The following is a 20,695-nucleotide window of genomic DNA, read 5'->3' as shown; positions in this document are numbered from 1 at the left end:
ATGATGATATTATGATGAGGATTCAGGACTCAATTGGTTCTGATATATGATCATGTGGGTTAATTGGGGCTTAAGCATAACTTGATAATAACTGATGATAAAATCTTGACTTACTAAAAGTGCTAACTGCAGTAAACCCGTGTCATCCTTTTTGAGCCTCATGAAGCCCATGTTATCTTGTTAAGTATGGGAAGTACTTACGCTTGTTTACTTTCAATATTTGGATAAAAATCCTGGATGGGTAATAGATGACAATGGATATGAGGAGTTCCCTGAGGACTATTAGGCTTGTGGTCAACCAGTTGACCATCCCTGTGTTGGAGCTACCACGAGAGAGCTATCTTTTACTTTCCGCTGTGTTGTGTAAGACTATGTGATGTTACTATTCGTTATGTAAGATACACCGTGATGATACTCTTGTAATTTGTCAACTTATGTGTGTGACTGATCCCTGGGCACACATGAGTTTAGTGTATTCAATTTTATCCTTAAAATTGGGTGTGACAAATTGGTATCAGAGCCGTATTGACTGTAGGACACAAGCCTAGTTAGAAATGGTTGTTTTAGCATCTTTGCTCCATTGGTTTCATACTTACTGTCTCATTCTTGTTATTTTATTAAAATATTTATGCTTTTCATACCTTACTCTATTATATAAAATTGTTGATTATGATTCTATCTTACTCTAAATCTATAGATGTCTTGCCACCCAAAGACCGCCCGCCTCAGCACTGCCGGCTACCGTGACATGTTCACCCCCCATGCTCCACAGGTGGAGAAGGAGATTGTGGTCATCTCCAATGATGAAGAGTCGATGGCTACCCCGACACCTACACCTGCTCCTACTCTAGCTGTTGCACCTGTCTATCCTGCTATAGCTACCCCAACGGAGTCGTCAGCTACTTCACCTATGCCTGTGCCATCCCCAGCTGTCCCTGTGGTGGATGAGGAGATAGGCTGGAAGTGCAAATACTACTTCAAGCTAGCCCCGAAGACGGCCTACTACCACACCCTCCTTACTCATGTGCTGGATGACTACTACCCTGATCTGCACTGCCTCCATCAACTATCACTGCAGAGTACCAGCATCCTTTGGAGGCAACCTTTTGGAAGGTAGAGCTAGTTGTCACCGCCTGGAATGACATAAAGAATGGACATGAGGTGGAGACTGTCCATTGTGCCACTGCCAGACGGGCCCATGCATTGGATGGCATGGAAGAAGCAACACAGGACGCCTACATCTACTACCATGGTCGTCATTTTGAGGCCATGAAGGAGGATCATTTTAGGTTCCTTCCTCGCAATGATCATGAGGGTGTTTGGCAAGTCCTGGCACCACCAGAAAGTGATCCAACCTTAGAAGCAACAGTGCAACATGTCCATGACATGCAAGGGGTAGATGAAGAGGTCAAGGGAGAGCTGCGAGCATCGCAAAGGGCCGAGAGGCGCCTCCAGAAGCAAGTTGATGAACTACGTGCTCAACTTGGGCTGCCACCGATCTACAAGAAGAAGTGCCGGTTGTTCACCATGATTGACACCGCCCCATAGGTGTTAGGTGCCTTGTTTAAAGTTACAACGTTGTTAGTTTGGGAGTCATGTCTAGTCTTGTTTGGTCTTGTGAACTTTAATGATTAGATGTTTGTAATTGTGAACTTGGAAGATTTGGAGTTTGTTTGATTGCTGGAGGTTTGTGGGCATGTCCACAACTTCCTTAGGTTTGAACCTTAAGTTTAGATGATGGTCTTAATGTAGATGGGTTTGCTTTATCTTATCTCTGCTGTGCTGTTTTCTGGAGCAGCCTATGTTCTTTATCTTGTATCTCGAAATCTGGGTTGCCAAAAATTCTGAATTTTTTGTGGAGATATCTAGACTTCTGTATCTTTCAAATGTCTCTAGAATCACATCAATATCTGCTCATGTTTGTGAGATCTAGCTGTCACAAGTTGATGTTTCTGCGCAGACTGGAATCCAGAACAGATTCGGTTTAGCTCTGTTTTTGACCATGTGTACATCAGAATCTGTAAAAGTGTTCTAAATAAAAGTTGTAGCTGATCTCTTAAGATTTCCATCCATTCTTGGTACACCTCTGTTGGATCTCTAAAACTCCAGTTATGACAGATTTACTGAACTGCTGTATTTGAATCTTGTCCAGAAAATTCTCAGCATTGTTTCTTATCATTTATAAGCTCTCTATAATTTGGAAATCTCTAAAATTTTGCGCATTTGTTGGAAGCAGATGGCCGCAAGAGGAGGAAGCGACAGAGGCCATGGTCATGGTCATGGTGCTCCCATGAATCCACCACCACCGCCACCAGTGACTATGGAGCAATTGATGGGAATGCAAGCGCAGTTGATGGAAGCCATGATGCAACACTTGGATAATGAGCCTGCAAGAGGACTACCGCCTGTTCAGGTCATAGACAAGCATGGAGAATTCATGAAGGGTCGCCCTCCTGTGTTCACCCATGCCTCAGACCCCTTGGAAGTATATGATTGGTTGCGTGCTATGGAAAAACAACTTAACATAGCACAATGCAATGATCTTGAGAAGGTGTTGTATGCTTTTGGTCAACTCCAGGGAGCAGCTCAGGATTGGTGGGATTCTTTCCAGTATGGACGCCCCAACGATGCTCCTACTGTCACCTAGCAGGAATTCAAGGACAATTTCCGGTCATATCATATCCCCGATGGACTAGTGGAATTGAAGCAAGAGGAATTCAGGTCACTTAAGCAAGGATCCATGACTGTGGCGGAGTATCGTGACAAGTTCGCACAACTATCACACTATGCTCCAAATGATGTAGCTGAGGACAAGGAGAAGCAACGCCGCTTCCTCAAGGGACTTTATGATGGACTGCAGCTCCAGCTGATGTCCAACACCTACCCTAACTTTCAGTCCTTGGTGAACCACGCTATTGTGATTGACGATAAGTGCAAAGAGATGGAAGCCAAGAAGAGGAGGCTTTAAGGGCAAGCTTCTAGAAGAAACACCCACCCACGTGCCTATCCCTAGCAGGGTTATCAGCAGAGGAATCAAGGACCATCTAACCAGGGAAACCATGGTCAGTATCCTCAGCGTAACCAGTTCTAGCAACGCCCTCAGTACCAGCAATAGTTTGGTAACCAGCGCCCCCAGCAACAGACTGGCAATCCAGCATCACGCCAAGGAATGTCCAACAATGCTCCTATAAAGAGTGGTGCACCCAATAACCCCAACACATGCTACCGCTATGGAGAAGTAGGTCACTATGCTCATTAGTGTCCAAAGAAGCAGAACCAGCAAGCTCCATAGAACTAGAATGGCAATTCGAAGTTCAATGCCCGACCACCTCACACTGCAAAAGTCAACTATGTGTCATCTGATGCAGCTCAGGAGATGCCTGAGGTTATGTTGGGTACGTTCAGTGTCAACTCTATCTCTGCTATAGTACTTTTTGATTCTGGTGCTTCTCATTCATTTATTTCGCAAGCTTTTGTTAGAATGCATAGCATACCTTTATGTGCCATGAAAAACCCCAGACTAGTAAATTTACCAGGAGGTAGTATGCCAGCTTCTTATTGGAGTCCCTCAACTAGCATTTCCTTAAGGGGGCTAGACTTCAAAGTGAAACCTATTGTGTTGAGAACAGTGGGAATTGATCTTATTCTGGGAATGGATTGGATAAAACAACACCGGGTAGTGATTCAGTGTCAGGAGAGATCTGTTCTTGTGACATCACCCAATGGAGATAGAATCTGTGTAGAAGTGGTAGTGCAAGCTCAGCCAACAGCCACTGTGAACCAGCTGGACGGTGAATCCAATAAACAAGATCGTGTTGTGGAGGAATTCCCGGATGTTTTACCCGATGACTTGCCAGGTATGCCACCTGACCGTGACATTGAATTAATTATTGAATTATTACCTAGAACTGCACCAATAGCTAAATGTCCATATAGAATGGGGGTTAATGAATTAGAAGAGTTTAAGAAACAACTAAAAGAGTTGCAAGAAAAAGGTTTCATATGCCCCAGTTCTTCCCCATGGGGAGCACCTGTGATCTTTGTGGATAAGAAGGATGGTAGCCAATGGATGTGTGTGGATTACCGTTCACTTAATGAGGTTACCATCAAGAATAAATACCCTTTGCTTAGGATTGATGATTTGTTTGATCAGTTGAGAGGAGCCTATGTGTTCTCCAAGATTGATCTCCGCTCAGGTTACCATTAGCTAAAGATTCGAAACTCAGACATACCCAAGACAACATTCACTACACGGTATGGCTTGTATGAGTATACCGTTATGTCTTTTGGATTGACCAATGCACCTGCATACTTTATGTATCTGATGAAAAAGGTGTTCATGGAGTTTCTTGATAAATTCGTGGTGGTATTCATTGATGACATACTGATATTCTCCAAGACCGAAGAAGAACATGCTGAACATATAAGGTTGGTCTTGCAAAAGCTTAGAGAATATAAGTTGTATGCTAAGCGGAGCAAGTGTGAGTTTTGGTTGAAGGAGGTCTCTTTTTTGGGTCATGTTGTCTCCAATAGTGGAATAGCAATGGATCCAGGCAAAGTGCAAGATGTATTGAATTGGAAACCACCAACCAATGTAAGTGAGATTCGTAGCTTTTTAGGATTGGCTAGATACTACAGGAGGTTCATTGAAGGTTTTTCCAAGCTTGCTATGCCTATGACAACTCTATTGGAAAAGAATGCTAAGTTTGTATGGTCTGATAAATGCGAGGCAAACTTTGATGAGCTAAAGAAGAGATTGACTATAGCTCTAGTATTGATTTTGCCAGATTTAAGCAAGAACTTCTCTATATATTGTGATGCATCTCGTTTGGGCCTTGGATGTGTGCTTATGCAAGAAGGAAGAGTGGTGGCATATGCATCTAGACAATTGAGGAAGCATGAGTTGAATTACCCTACTCATGACTTGGAATTGTCAGCTGTGGTTCATGCTTTGAAAATCTAGAGACATTATCTAATTGGGCATAAGAGTGATATCTATACAGACCACAAGAGTTTGAAGTATATCTTTACCCAGTCAGATCTGAATCTGAGACAACGTCGTTGGTTAGAATTGATCAAAGACTATGATTTGGAAGTGCATTATCATCCGGGAAAGGCAAATGTCGTGGCTGATGCACTTAGCAGGAAGGGTTATGTCAATGAACTTTGGATGACATTTATGCCAGCAGAGTTGTGTGCTGAAATGGAGTATCTCAACTTGAGCCTTGTCACTAATGCAATGGAATTGGTGATAGAGCCCACTTTGGAGCAAGAGATACGCAAAGGTCAATTGGAGGATGAAAAACTTAAGGAGATAGCGGAGAATATAGTGCTTGGAAAGGCACTAGGATTCAGGATGGATGAGAATGGTACTCTTTTGTTCGGAAAAAGGATATGTGTACCTGAAGTGAAGGCTATCCGTGATGCAATTCTACAAGAGGCCCATGAGTCTGCTTATTCTATACATCCTAGAAGTACCAAGATGTATTTGGATCTCAAAGAGAAGTATTGGTGGTATGGTTTCAAGAGAGATGTGGTAGAGTATGTGGCTTTGTGTGACACTTGTCAAAGAGTGAAAGCTGAGCATCAAAGACCTACAGTGTTGCTACAACCAATGAAGATTCTTGAATGGAAATGGGAAGAAGTTGGTATGGATTTTATCATAGGTTTGCCCTGTACTCAAAGAGGTTATGATTTAATATGGGTAATAGTGGATCGACTCACCAAGGTTGCTCACTTTTTACCAGTCAAGACTACCTATACAGGTGCAAGGCTAGCAGAGTTGTACATGGAAAGGATAGTGTGCTTACATGGTGTTCCCAAAAAGATTGTGTCTAATAGAGGCACTCAGTTTACATCGCAATTCTAGCAGAAAGTACATAGATCTTTGGGGACAAAGTTGAATTTTAGTTCTGCTTACCACCCACAAACTGATGGATAGACTAAAAGGATCAACCAGATTTTGGAAGATATGTTGAGAGCTTATGCACTGCAGTATGGTACTAGTTGGGATAAGAGTCTGCCATATGCTGAGTTCTCGTACAACAACAGTTACCAGAAGAGTCTCCAAATGGCACCTTTTGAGGTGCTGTATGGGCGTAAATGTAGAACGCCTTTGTTCTGGAATCAGACTAGTGAAACTCAAGTGTTTGGACCCGATGTCCTTAGAGACGCAGAAGAATAAGTGAGAATGATTAGAGACAACTTGAGAGTGGCTCAGTCTCGACAGAAGAGTTACGCTGATACTCATAGAAGAGAGCTGACTTTCGAAGTTGGAGATTATGTGTACTTGAAGGTGTCACCAATGAGAAGTGTGAAAAGATTCAATATGAAGGGAAAGTTGGCACTGAGGTATATTGGACCTTTTAAGATCCTAGAGAGACGTGGAGAAGTAGCCTATCAATTGGAACTACCTGAGAGTTTGTCAGGTGTGCATGATGTGTTTCATGTTCCTCAATTAAAGAAGTGTTTGCGAGTACCAAAAGAGCAAATTCCTTTAGAAGAACTAGCTATTAAGGAAGATCTCACATATGAAGAGTATCCGATAAAAATCTTACAGACGGCAGAAAGAGTTACAAGGAGCTGAGTTATAAAAATGTGCAAGGTACAGTGGAATCGGTATACAGAGGATGAGGCTACTTGGGAAAGAGAAGAGGAATTGCGAAAGTCTTATCCACAACTATTTGAGTAAGCAATCATCCGAATCTCGAGGACGAGATTCATCTTAAGGGGGGTAGAATTGTAACGCTCCAAAAATTTTATTCTTTTAAAATAAGTAAAATTTGATTTAATTATGTTATTATGTGTGCATTCAAATATAGGAAAATAATATTTTTTGTGAAATTAAAATCCATCATAAGGATATATACATGTTGATGCACTCATGCCGGAGCATTTTATTTAATATGTTGAGTGGTTTTGATTTATACTAAAAAGGAATAAAAAATCATTTGAAAAATTGATTTGGAAAAAGATAAAGGAAATATTTTTCCCGCCCTTTCTCTTCCTCAATTCGGCCTACTGGCCATTCTTTCCCCGCCGGCCTGGCCTGGCCTGCTGGCCAAATTTCCCCAGCCCGCTCACCTCCTCCTGCTTTCCTTCTTGGGCCGGCCCAGCCGAGCCACGCCGCATTCCTCAACCGTAGCCCCGCGTCTCAGCCGCTGACAACCTATCCCCGCGCGTCCGCGCCCAGTCCAAGCCACAACGGCTGCTCCGCGCCTGACCTCTTTAAAACAGAGCTGTGACCCCTGCCACCCTCCCTGCTGTCGTTCCCGCTCCATTTTCGCACTTGCTCGTGCCGAGGAAGCCACAACCGCCTTAGAGAAGCACCATGGTTCACCGACTACCCCTCCACGCGGATTGCCGTCCCCGCGCCGATTTCGACCCCGTTGGTCACCACGGTGAGCTTCGCTGTGCTCCCCTCTTTCTCCCTATGCTGTTATTTGCATGTTTCATGGCACGTACACCCCGTTTTGCGTGCTCCCGTGAGCTCCATGCCGCCAGCCATGGCGACCGCTGCCTTGGCCGCATCCTCCGGCCACCGTATCGGCCTAGTCCGAGGTACTCTTCACCCCCTCGCTCTCCCAGTGTCCTCAGTTCTTCGAACCGTGGCCCGTAGCCACTAAACCATGCATGCCAGCATGTTCCTTGCCGCCGGCCATGGCTGCGCCGCTGCCGGAGCTACTATTCCTAGCGGCATCTTCTCTCTCCTCCCCCAGATCTAATCCGAGCCACCCATCTGTGATCTAACGGCTCACATAAGCCGATACCCCTTCGCGGGTCAAATTTCTAAAGAGACCCTCGGCTCTCAGCAAATTGCGCCCGCCGTCCTCCATCAGACTCAAATCTAAATTTCTTTTTAAATTTATTAAATCGAAAATGAATTCTAACTATTTATAGAATTGCCACTACACTGTTTTGCTTATAAAATCATCGTTTTAGCTCCGATTTGACCCAATCAACTTGCGTTAGGTTTGTAATTTCGTAATCTACGCAGTAATGCTACTGTTAGACATGTTAGAAACTTCTAAATTTCATGATTATGTTTAGTTAATTAACTTGCTATAGGAATCCCGTTTAATTCATAACTTTCGCGTTTTAGCTCCGATTTTTGTGAACTTCGCGTTGAAGTGATCGTAGCGAGACATAGATTCTTTTCATAAACATTTTATCTTGTTTTCTTTACTATTGCTGTACTGTTCTAACCATAGGATTGTTTTCTTTGCATGAATGTTCCTGGAATGTTGTATGTTGCCGTGTTGGTCGTGTTCAGACAGTGAGGAGAACGTTGGAGACCAAGAGTTCTTCGATGACCAGCAGGACCAGCAGGAGTTTGCTAACCAAGGCAAGTATAGCATGGGATCTACCTTGATGCCTATTCACATTTATTAATTACTCATTTGCATGTGTCTAATTTTGATACCCATAAGGACATCCTAGTGATTGATTATCCTGCTCCTTGTCTCCTATGGGTTATATGCATATGGGTAGTTTGCTAGCGCTCAATGTACCTGTACATGATCTACATAATGAATAATGGATCTATGGAACGAAAAGGTAAAAGTTGCTTTAAACAACTGAATTATAGGGCGAAGGAGCAAATGAGTTTTGATCATGATGCTCTCGGGCATCCACAAGGACTTATCTGTCGGCAAAAGCTGGGACTGATAGTGCAACCGTGAGGGTCACATGGCTCTGACTTTAGCTTAGTAGTAGGACCTTTTCTAGCTTGTTACAGGTTACCTTTATGGCACAAAAGGGGCTTGCCATATTGGGTATAGGACTGCCTCTGTTCCTATGTGTATAGCCGCGATGGATATGTGCCATAGGAAAGGGGGGTTCCTACATCTGCCTGCTGAGGAAACCTAGCGTCCCTAACTTGTTAGAGAAACCTATTAAATGGCTTCATAGTGTACCCTGCCCGCTCACCTTGGCAGTGATATGGGAGTAATTAACTCGAGCATATGGGAATCACGACTCGCGGTGAATGTGCACCACCTCTGTAGAGGGTTACAAACTATTATAACAGCCATGCTCACGGTCATGAGTGGCCTAGAAAACTCATAGAATAAATGGCTACTTATAATGTTGTTTATACAGGATGACTATGATGATATTATGATGAGGATTCAGGACTCAATTGGTTCTGATATATGATCATGTGGGTCAATTGGGGCTTAAGCATAACTTGATAATAACTGATGATAAAATCTTGACTTACTAAAGCACATTGATGTCCGCCACCATTTCATAAGAGATCACCAACAAAAAGGGGATATTTGCATTGAGAGTGTAGGCACCGAAGATCAACTTGCCGATATATTCACCAAGCCATTGGATGAGAAAAGGTTTTGCAAGCTAAGGAATGAGTTGAACATATTGGATATCTCAAATATGTGTTGATACACCCCCACTTATATGACATGCCTCTCCTTCGAGCAATCCAAGGTAAAAGTTGATTGGCATGGCATACATCCTTGCTAAGGACTTGTTTAGTGTATATAGACATCTTTCATATTTAATATGCTCATTCATGAAAATCAAATGAATTTGATGATTGTATGGTACCACTATTGCTTCTATGCTTGACTTGATCTAATGGTAGCATATGATATGTTTGTGGGCTTGTAAACCTAGTGTTTGATCTAGAAAATGAGCTCTAAGTGTTTAACTCAACATGGTGCAAGATAACCCTTATTTGGAGGTGTGAAGAAGCTTGTCCTTGGATCAAACCGAGTTAAATATCTTTGGCAAATGATCTAGATTGGACCAAATTTGGGAAAATAATCCTCACCCCATTGATTGACATTGATAATCTCAACCTATCTACATTTTGAACCTTTGTGGTCATTGATGACAAAGGGGAAGAAAAACAAAGATAATAGTAATATTAGTACTATGGGGAGAAAACAAAGATATTAGTGTACTAAGATAGTGAAAAGACAACAAGGAGGAGTATTTGACATAGGGGGAGAGATATGACAAAGGAAAGGAATCAATTAAAATTTTGAGCACACAAGTAGGGGGAGCGAGCTCATGAACTTGTATGGCGCATTTGAATGTGCATTTCATATGTTTGCTTGCATGGCACAAGTTTTTAATTTCAATATCCATGCTTGTGTGGTGTATGCTAGTTGTAGGTTTGAATGATGAAATGAAAAACTAGCATGCATAGGTTAAGTAACTAGACTCATGCTCACATTATGAAAACTAGACCCTTACTTCTGATGATGATCTTATGGCGTATTCTAGTTTTTGTGTATGTCTAGTTACTAATGGTGCTAAGGATGGTATATTGGTGCACTCCGATTGGTATCACGCTTCAAAGGTCCATCTTTTATACCTTAGCATCATTTGGTAGACATTGTCTCCTATATTTCCTATCTAAGCATATGTGCAAGCTACAATCCAAACTCTTAGCACATATGTAGGGGAGCAATTGCTACCATTTGGAGTTCATGAAACTTGTCCATATCCTTTTACACATGGTAATATGCTTGGGCAAGCAACATGGATTCAATTGAATTTCAATTCATATCTTTGTGAAAGGGTTGTCTTCAATTACCAAAAAGGGGGAGATTGAAAGCTCTAGTTTGGTTTGGTGAATTGATGAAACCCTAAGTGCTAACCTAGTTCATCAAAGTGATTATGAGATAGGTAGCACATTCCAAGTGGTGAAGCAAATGAAGATCATGACATGATGATGGTGATGCCATGGTGATGATCAAGTGCTTGGACTTGGAAAAGGAGAAAGAGAAACAAAAGGCTCAAGGCAAAGGTATAAATGGTAGGAGCCATTTTGTTTCGGTGATCAAGACACTTAGCTAGTGTGATCACATTTAGGTTCGATAGCCGTACTATTAAGAGGGGTGAAACTCGTATCGAAATGCGGTTATCAAAGTGCCACTAGATGCTCTAACTCATTGCATATGCATTTAGGATCTAGTGGAGTGCTAACACCCTTGAAAATGTTTTGTCAAAATATGCTAACACACATGTGCACAAGGTGATACACTTGGTGGTTGTCACATTTGAGCAAGGGTAAGAAACTTCACCAGTGGAGTGTCCGCCCATATAGTGCAGACAGTCCGATGGTGCCACCGGCGCCCTATACAGAAAAGGCAAGATTTCACATAGTGACCGGACGCTGGGTCACATTGTGACCGGTTGCTGGCGGGGTGTGTCCGGTACTGCTGACGTGGCAATGCACAGAGGAGACACTATATGACCGGACGCTAGGTGAGTTAGGTCGAGCATAACCGGACGCGTCCGGTCACGAGTGGAGGCTTACTAGAAATGACCAGACACTAGGGTCCTGCATCCAGTCATGATCAAACTGACACGTCCGGTCGTAGCTAGAACCTTACTGGAAGTGACCGGACGCTGGAGTCCTATGTCCGATCATGGCACTGTGCTGCGTTCGGTCATCACTTAACCATTGGGATCGGGCACTCAGTATTTGAAGAGAGGGATCATGTGGCAAGCATCGGGCGACCGGACACTAGGGTCCTACATCCGGTCGATCTGACCAGAGCGTCTGGTCACCCCGTTTTGTGCCTAGTGAAGGGGTACAACGGCTCTATTTCATGGGGGCTTCTATTTAAGCCCCATAGCTAGCTCTAGCTCACTCTCTTGGCCATTTGCATTGACATAGCAACCTTGTGAGCTTAGCCAAAGCCCTCCCACTCATCTTCATCATTGATTCATCATCTTTGTGAGATTGGGAGAGAATCCAAGTGCATTGCTTGAGTGTTTGCATCTAGAGTCACTTGGTGTTTGTGTTTCGCTATGGGATTTTCTTGTTACTCTTGGTGGTTGCCGCCACCAAGATGGCTTGGAGCAGCGAGGATCGTTGAGTGGAGGTTGCTGATTGTCTTCGGCTTCGATCGTGGTGATTGTGAGGGGTTCTTGACCTTTCCCCGACGGAGAGCCAAAAGGTACTCTAGTGGATTGCTCATGGCTTGTGTGATCCTCATCTTATGTTGGTTGTGTGGCACCCTATTGAGGGCTTGGCGTGTGATGCCAATTAGCGCATGAACCTCCAAGTGAGTGAATCACCACAATGAGGACTAGCTTGCCGGCAAGCAAGTGAACCTCGATAAAAAATCATTGTGTCATCATTTGATTCTGAGGTGATTGGTCTTCATTGGTATTCATTCTTGTGATTGATTGGCTCCTTCCTCGACACAGCGGTATAACTATGTTACTCTCTCTCTTTACATTACCGCAAACTAGTTATCAATCTCTTTAGTGTAGCTAGTTGTGAGAGCTTGTTAGTTTGGTTAGTGTGGCTCTTTAGTTTGCCTTTGAGAGCACACTAACTTAGTATAGTGACATAGCCATTGAGTGGTTAGAAACTATAGAAACTAGAATTGTGGTAGGTGGCTTGCATTCTTAGTAGGCTAGCGCAACACTTGCTTTGCCTCATAATTGTCTACCTGGTTTATTAAGTGTTGTTGTACAAAATTTTAATTGGCTATTCACCCCCTCTAGCCATTAGGACCTTTCACCTGGGTACTTACCTTGGTAAGTTGACCATTGTTGATTCCATCCTTGTCTCTATTGTTGTGAACCTAGATTGTTGCCATTGATGTTTACATCCTCTTGATATTCTAGGAATTCAACCCCCAAATATTCTCCACATGTGTTTTGAGCATTGAAAGCATCTTGAATGGCCTGACGAACTCTCTTGTAATTGTCTCGCTGTTTGAGCCAATTTAACAGTACATCCATCTTGGTTGATAGTGCACACACCTCTTCTAGTACTTCTTCACTCTTATTACATGATCGGATGTTGCATGTTGACCAGCCTTGATTAGAGGCTATCTTTTCCATAAGAGTTTCATCTTTTCCAAGGGTGAGCGACATAAATGATCCTCCAGCAGTGGCATCAAGTTGTTCACGAGCTTTCTGAGTTAATCCATGGTAGAAACTTTGCATGAGCAACCAATCTTCCATTCCATGATGAGGATAATCTAAAACATATTCTTGGAAATGTTCCCCTGCTTCTAGAATGGTCTCTCCCTTTTGCTATTTAAAAATTGGAAATCTTTCCTCTTAAGGCATTTGTCTTGCCTATAGGGAAGAACTTTTCTAGGAATGCCTTTGAACACTTTGCCATTGTATTGATATTATCTTTGTTGGTGTAGAACCATTGCTTCGCCTTTCCCACTAATGAGAACGGAAACAAGCGAAGTAGTATGATGTCTTGAGCAACGTCCTTGATGATGACTGTGCTATTGATCTCCAGAAATTTCTGAAGATGAGCACTAGCATCTTCATGTGCCTTTCCACTGAATGGGGTAGCTTGCACCATGTTGGTGAGGCTTGGCCTAAGCTTGAAATCAAGGTTGTTGGTTTTGAGGGTTGGTCCAGTGTGGATGTTCTCGGTGATTGGAGCGGAGAACTAACACAGAGCCTTGTTAGCCATAACTTCAGAAACTGGTGTTGAGCTTCCTTTTTGATTTGGTTGATTCTGACCAATCCTGCAATACCCTGTATAAGATATGGACAAAGACAAACAAGGGTAAGCCTGCTAAAGCAGAGTTGTTATGATTTTATCAATAAGTATTTTTTTGATCAATTCTCTTAGCCATGTGCCCCACCCCGACAACGGCGCCAAAAATGCTTGTTGACATTTCTTAGTATCACTCTTTACTAAGTTGTCATCCCTAGCATGATGCTAGAAATGTGTTGTTGGTAATTATTCATGACACTTGTAAGTTCAGAGAAAATTATATATATTAAAGTATCCGCAAGCACACAGATAATATACCATTGTAGCATTTCACCCGAGAGTATACCGAGTATCATTATTATATTTTATCCACAGGGAGGAGCTAGGGGTTTGTTGGCATAGAGATATTGACAAATATGTATACTTATGATAAAATCACTCTCATGCTATGGCAGGGGTAAGTCAAATGATAAATAAATGATAAGTGTGAAGCATTGACAATAATTCCAGAGATAAAAATAGAGACTCATAAAATGTAGTATGGCTAGGCAGAAGATTCGGTAAGAGCAAAAGATTCCTATGTCATTCCTTATTTACTAAGTCTTTTGTACACCCAAGGATATACACTCTCATCTATAGCATAATTAACTCTAAATCTATGCATACGGAACATTACTAAGGAAGATCAAGAATAGAGCTTATCTCCCTTCACAGCCGTGTTCCACTTGCTCTACAAATGGGGAGTGAATTACAAAGGACTCAATGGGAGTGTCACATCCATGATCTACCACATGACCCAGAGTGCAGGAATGCATCCAAAGGTAAACAATCTCTAAGCACCATGCTTATATAATGTCGACCACATAACCCACGCTGCGTCTTGGGCTAAGCGCTTTGCGAACATATGCATAAACTCATCATCAATCACAACTATATCAAGCATATAACTAGAGTAAACTAGGAACATAATAAATAGCAACATAATATTGAAGTAGCACAAAGTCATAAATAAAGAGATATAATGGCTATACCAGTCTCCGGCCGGCCCCACCTGTCATCCACTATAGGTTTGCTTCGGGGGGATGCCTTCTGGTGGCCTCTAGAACCTCCTGGAGTAGTTTTTGCCGTGTATATGCATGATTTTATTTGACGTTTGGATCCCCCTTGCTGGTTTTCTGGAATAACCCTGCTAAAACATAGATTAACCAAAACTCATGGAAATTGTTAGTTTAAACCCCTAAGTCTATGTTGGTGATCCTTTTTATGCATTTATTCAAGTAAGGTTGATGGTTTATGATGGACGATAACTACCATCAACAGCAGTTAACAACCATTATAAACTGTTAATATAACATGTATAAGGGCATAAATATAATCACCAACGAAGGTCTAGGGGTTTAACCTAACAAATTCCATGAGTTTTGCTGAATATATATTTTTTGTAGGGTTTATCCAGAAAACTATCAAGGTGGACCTAGATGCTAGACTAAATCGTGCTTATCCACAGTGAAAACAACCCAGAAGGTTCCAGAACACTCAAGAGGACACCACACCGAAGCGGAGGGCGAGGCACCGCCAGGTTGGTGTTGACATTTCTTAGCATCACGCTTAACTAAGTTGTCATCCCTAGCATGATGCTAGAAATGCGTTGTTTGTAATTATGAGAACACTTGTAAACTATATATATAAGGTATCCGCAAGCGTACAGGTAATATACCTGTCGACAGAATATGCTCGGCAGTCCACCGAGGGGTATCCCACGATGCTTGCCTTCAAGATTTGGCACATTGGTCACTATTCTAGTGAGGAGTGGTTTGGACACCATGACACCAAACCAAGTGTTAGGAGATATAATGACCGATGATACATATAGAGATGATGATGAAGGAAAAGAAGGAGAAGAAAGATGAGAAGAAGGATGAAGAAGAAGAGTGTGGCATTCAAGGCCACATCATCCAAGGGCAAGCAAATCAAGAAACATCAAGTGAAGATGATGGTTCATGGGATGATGATGATGATGAGAAGATGGCTCTCTTTGTCAAGAGATTTGGCAAGTTCATGGTGAAGAAAGGCTACCATGCTAGAAGGAAGAAATCTTCATCCAAGAACAAGGAAGAGTCAAGAAGGTGCTTCAATTATGGAAGCAAAGATCATCTTGTTGCTCAATGTCCATACAATAGTGACAAAGATGACGACAAGAAGAACAACAAGAAGGACAAGAAGGAAAAGAAAGAGAAGAAGGACAAGATGACCTTCAAGAAGAAGAAGGGTGGTTCATATGTAGTCACTTGGGATAGTGATGTTTCCTCAAGTGATGATGATGAGTGATGATGACAAGACCACCAAGAAGAAGGCACTTGCAAGCATTGCTATCAATGAGAAGCCTTCTCTCTTTGACACTCCATCATGCTTCATGGCTAAGGCCACTAAGGTACAAATTTGTGATGATGGAAGTGATGAAGAACATGATAATGAAAATGAAAATGAAAATGATAGTGATAGTGATGATGATGAACCTACTAAGGATGAACTATTTGACATGCTAGAGGATGCTAAAGAACATTTTAACATTAAGAGAAGAGAATGCAAAAGCTTGCGTAAGGAACTAAAAGCCCTTAAGCAAGCCTTTGATGAGCTCAATGCATCTCATGAGAGGCTAGAGGTAGCCCATGAGAAGCTTGGCAAGGCTCACAAAAAGCTTGAAAAGGCTCATTCCTCTTTGCTTGATGAGCAAAATAAAAAGAAGCATGTTGAAACTTGGAATGTAGGCTTAACTTGTGATATAATTGATGAATCATTATCTGTGCCTATCATTGTTCCTCCCGCTAACCCTTCTTGTAGTACTTCTACTTCCACCTCATCTAGTAGTGATAGGTTTCACTTGTGATGCCTCACTAATGGTTGAGAATGAGAACCTCATGAAGGAGGTCAATAAGCTCACTCACACCTTGGCTAAGGCCTATGGTGGTGAGGACCGCTTGCTTATGTGCTTGGGTAGCCAAAGAGCTTCTCTCTACAAAGAGGGATTGGGCTATACCCCCAAGAAAGGCAAGGCGGCCTTTGCTCCTCACAAGACTAGTTTTGTGAAGAACAATGGTCGGTTTTGCACTAGTTGCAAGCAAGTTGGTCATAAAGAGCATGAGTGCAAAAACAAGAGTAAAAATGCTAATGTATCCTCCATTAAGCTTGATTCTTTCTATGTGCTTACTAAGGGTACAAATGGTGTGAAGGCTAAGTTCATTAGGTAAACCATGGATGGGCTCAAAGAAGAAAGCCGTTTGGGTACCAAAGAGCTTAGTGACTAACCTTCAAGGACCCAAGCAAGTTTGGGTACCTAAAAGGAATTGATCTTCTTTTGTAGGTCAATTACAAAGCCGGAGGAAGGCATTGGGTTCTTGATAGTGGGTGCACTCAACACATGACTCGGTGATGCAAGAATATTCAACTCAATAACACCAATGGCAATGATGGTTATGATAGTATCACATTTGGTGACAATGGCAAATGCAAGGTCAAAGGGCTTGGTAAGATTGCAATATCCAATGAAATGAGCATTTCCAATGTGTTGCTAGTAGAGAGCTTGAACTTCAATTTGCTATCCATGGCTCAATTGTGTGATCTTGGATTCAAATGCATATTTGGGTTAGATGATGTAGAGATCATAAGTGTAGATGGCTCTAACTTGATCTTCAAAGGCTTTAGATATGAGAATCTATACTTGGTGATTTCAATGCTAGTGAAGCTAAATTATCTATATGTTTGTTCACTAAGTCTAGCATGGGTTGGTTATGGCATAGAAGGCTTGGTCATGTTGGAATGAAACAATTGAATAGATTGTTTTAAGCATGATTTGGTTAGAGGCTTGAAAGATGTTGTGTTCGAGAAGGATAAGCTTTGTAGCTCCTGTCAAGCCGGCAAACAAGTTGGAAACACCCATCCTAAGAAAAGCATGATGAGCACTAGTAAAGCATTTGAGTTATTGCACATGGATTTGTTTGGGCCAACGCAATACACAAGCATTGGTGGTAACAAATATGGCTTTGTGATAGTGGATGATTATACTAGATACACTTGGGTATTCTTTCTAGTGGACAAAAGTGATGTGTTTGCAACATTCAAATCATTTGTCAAGGGCATTCACAATGAGTTTGAAACAACCATCAAGAGAGTTAGAAATGACAATGGTAGTGAGTTCAAGAACACTAGAATTGATGAGTTATGTGATGAATTTGGAATTAAACATCAATTCTTGGCCAAGTACACTCCACAATCAAATGGCCTTGTTGAGAGGAAGAATAGAACATTCATTGATATGGCAAGGTCTATGCTTAGTGAGTACAATGTGAGTCAATCTTTTGGGCTGAAGCTATCAACACGGCTTGCTATTGTAGCAACCGCCTCTATTGTCATCCATTGAAAGAAAAGACACCATATGAGCTCTTGAATGGTAGAAAGCCCAACATTGCATATTTTTGGGTCTTTGGTTGCAAATGCTATATCTTGAAGAAAGGCACTAGATTGGGCAAGTTTGACAAGAAATGTGATAAACAATTCCTACTTGGATACTCAACTACAAGCAAAGCATATAGAGTTTGGAATTTAGATAGTGGTACTCTTGAGGAAGTTCATGATGTTGAATTTGAAGAAACTAAGGGTTCACAAGAAGAGAATGAGAACTTGGAAGATGTTAGAGGCATTCAACTTTCAAATGTCATGAAGAACATGGATGTTGGTGAATTGAGGCCAAGGAAAGTGAATGATGATGAAGATGATCAAGTGCAAGTACTCTCCAACTCAAATGTGCAAGATGATACAATTCAAGCTAGTTCAAGTGGCTCTCATGACAATGAACAAAATCAAGTGGCCAGTACATCATCTCAACCCAATGATCAAGCAAGTGCAAGCAATCAAGTTCCAATGCTCCAACCAACCATTATTGCAAGGGATCATCCATTGGACACTATCATTGGTGATATTTCAAGAGGTGTACAAATTAGATCAAGATTGGCTTCATTTTGTGAGCATTTCTCATTTGTGTCATCCATTGAACCAAAGAATATAGATGAAGCATTGAAGGATATTGATTGGGTAAATGCTATGCATGAAGAATTGAATAACTTCACAAGAAATCAAGTATGGGAATTGGTAGAAAGACCAAAGGGACACAATGTGATTGGAACCAAATGGGTCTTTAGAAACAGGCAAGATCAAGATGGGATAGTCATAAGGAACAAAGCAAGATTAGTAGCACAAGGATATACACAAGTTGAAGGTCTTGACTTTGGAGAAACATATGCCCCGGTTGCTAGATTGGAAGCAACTAGAATCTTGCTAGCCTATGCTTGTGCCCACAACATCAAGCTCTATCAAATGGATGTTAAGAGTGCATTTCTCAATGGTTACATCAATGAAGAAGTATATGTTGAGTAACCTCCCGGTTTTGAAGATGACAAGAAACCCAACCATGTGTACAAGTTGAAGAAGGCATTATATGGCTTGAAGCAAGCACCTAGAGCATGGTATGAGAGATTGAGGGACTTCCTACTCTCTAAAGGGTTCATGATGGGCAAGGTTGACACTACTCTTTTCATCAAGAAGATTGAAAAAGATCTATTTCTATTGCAAATCTATGTTGATGACATCATATTTGGATCAACCAATCAAGACTTTTGTGATGAGTTTGGAAAGATGATGGCTAATGAGTTTGAGATGTCCATGATTGGAGAGATAAGTTACTTCCTTGGTCTTCAAATCAATGAATTGAAGAATGGTACATTTGTGAGTCAAGGCAAGTATATCAAGGACATGATCAAGAAGTTTGGCATGAGTGATAGCAAAGCCATTAGTACACCAATGGGAACAAATGACAACTTGGATAGTGATGCAAGTGGAAATATGGTGGATCAAAAATTGTATCAGTCTATGATTGGAAGCATACTCTATGTGACTGTATCAAGGCCGGATGTCATGTTAAGTGTATGCATGTGTGCAAGATTTCAAGCCTCACCAAGAGAAAGTCTTTTGAAGGCTACAAAGAGAATATTGAGGTACCTGAAGCATACACAAAATGTTGGTTTATGGTATCCCAAAGGAGCAAAGTTTGAACTAGTTGGTTACTCCGACTCGGATTATACGGGATGCAAGGTTGAAAGAAAGAGCACCTCGGGCACATGTCAATTGTTGGGAAGGTGTAACACTCCAAAAATTTCATTCTTTTAAAATAAGTAAAATATGATTTAATTATGTTATTATGTGTGCATTCAAATATAGGAAAATAATATTTTTTGTGAAATTAAAATCCATCATAAGGATATATACATGTTGATGCACTCATGCTGGAGCATTTTATTTAATATGTTGAGTGGTTTGATTTAAACTAAAAAGGAATAAAAAATCATTTGAAAAAATTGATTCAGAAAAAGATAAAGGAAATATTTTTCCCTCCCTTTCTCTTCCTCAATTTTCTTCCTCAATTCGGCCTGCTGGCCATTCTTTCCCCACCGGCCTGGCCTGGCCTGTGGCCCAATTTCCCCGGCCCGCTCGCCTCCTCCTGCTTTCCTTCTTGGGCCGGCCCAGCCAAGCCGCGCCGCATTCCTCAACCGCAACCCCGCGTCTCAGCTGCTGACAACCCGGCCCCGCGTGTCAGCGTCGTCCCCCTCCTCCCGCAACCGCAACGCCCGGTCCAAGCCGCAACCGCCGCTTCACGCCCACGCCTCGCGGCGTCGTGGGAGCGTCTCCCCGCGCCCGACCTCTTTTTAACGGAGCCATGACCCCCGCCGCCCTCCCTGCTGTCGTCCCTGCTCCATTTTCGCACTTGCTCGCACCGAGGATGCCACAACCACCCCATCGGAGAAGCGCCGTGGTTCGCCGACCACCCCTCCGTGCGGATTGCCGTCCCCGAGCCGATTTCGACCCTGTTGGTCACCGCGGTGAGCTTCGCCGTACTCCCCTCTTTCTCCCCGTGCTATTATTTGCGTGTTTCATGGCCCATAGATCCTGTTTCACGTGCGCCCGTGACCTCCATGCCGCCGGCCATGGCGACCGCCGCCTCGGCCGCGTCCTCCGGCCACCGTATCGGCCTGTTCGAGGTCCCCTTCACCCCCTCGCTCTCCCGGTGTCCTCGGTTCTTCAAACCATGGCCCATAGCCACTGAACCATGCATGCTGGCATGTTCCTTGCCGCCGGCCATGGATGCGCCGCCGCCGGAGCTACTGTTCCCGGCCGTCTCCTTCTCTCTCC

At 42.5% G+C, this 20,695-nt stretch overlaps 1 non-coding gene across 1 annotated transcript; it reads left to right on the top strand.

The window, feature by feature from the left end:
- The first annotated feature begins 12,956 nt into the window (after positions 1-12,956).
- LOC136530621 (small nucleolar RNA R71) lies at positions 12,957-13,064 on the top strand. The gene has a single exon (XR_010777827.1). It is a non-coding gene; the product is annotated as a small nucleolar RNA R71 (small nucleolar RNA).
- The last annotated feature ends 7,631 nt before the right edge of the window (positions 13,065-20,695 follow it).

Source organism: Miscanthus floridulus, unplaced genomic scaffold, assembly GCF_019320115.1.
Source record: "Miscanthus floridulus cultivar M001 unplaced genomic scaffold, ASM1932011v1 fs_164_8_9, whole genome shotgun sequence".
Lineage (NCBI taxonomy): Eukaryota > Viridiplantae > Streptophyta > Magnoliopsida > Poales > Poaceae > Miscanthus > Miscanthus floridulus.
Note: the sequence above shows the minus strand (reverse complement) of the source record. Positions and strands in the feature narration are given on the sequence as shown.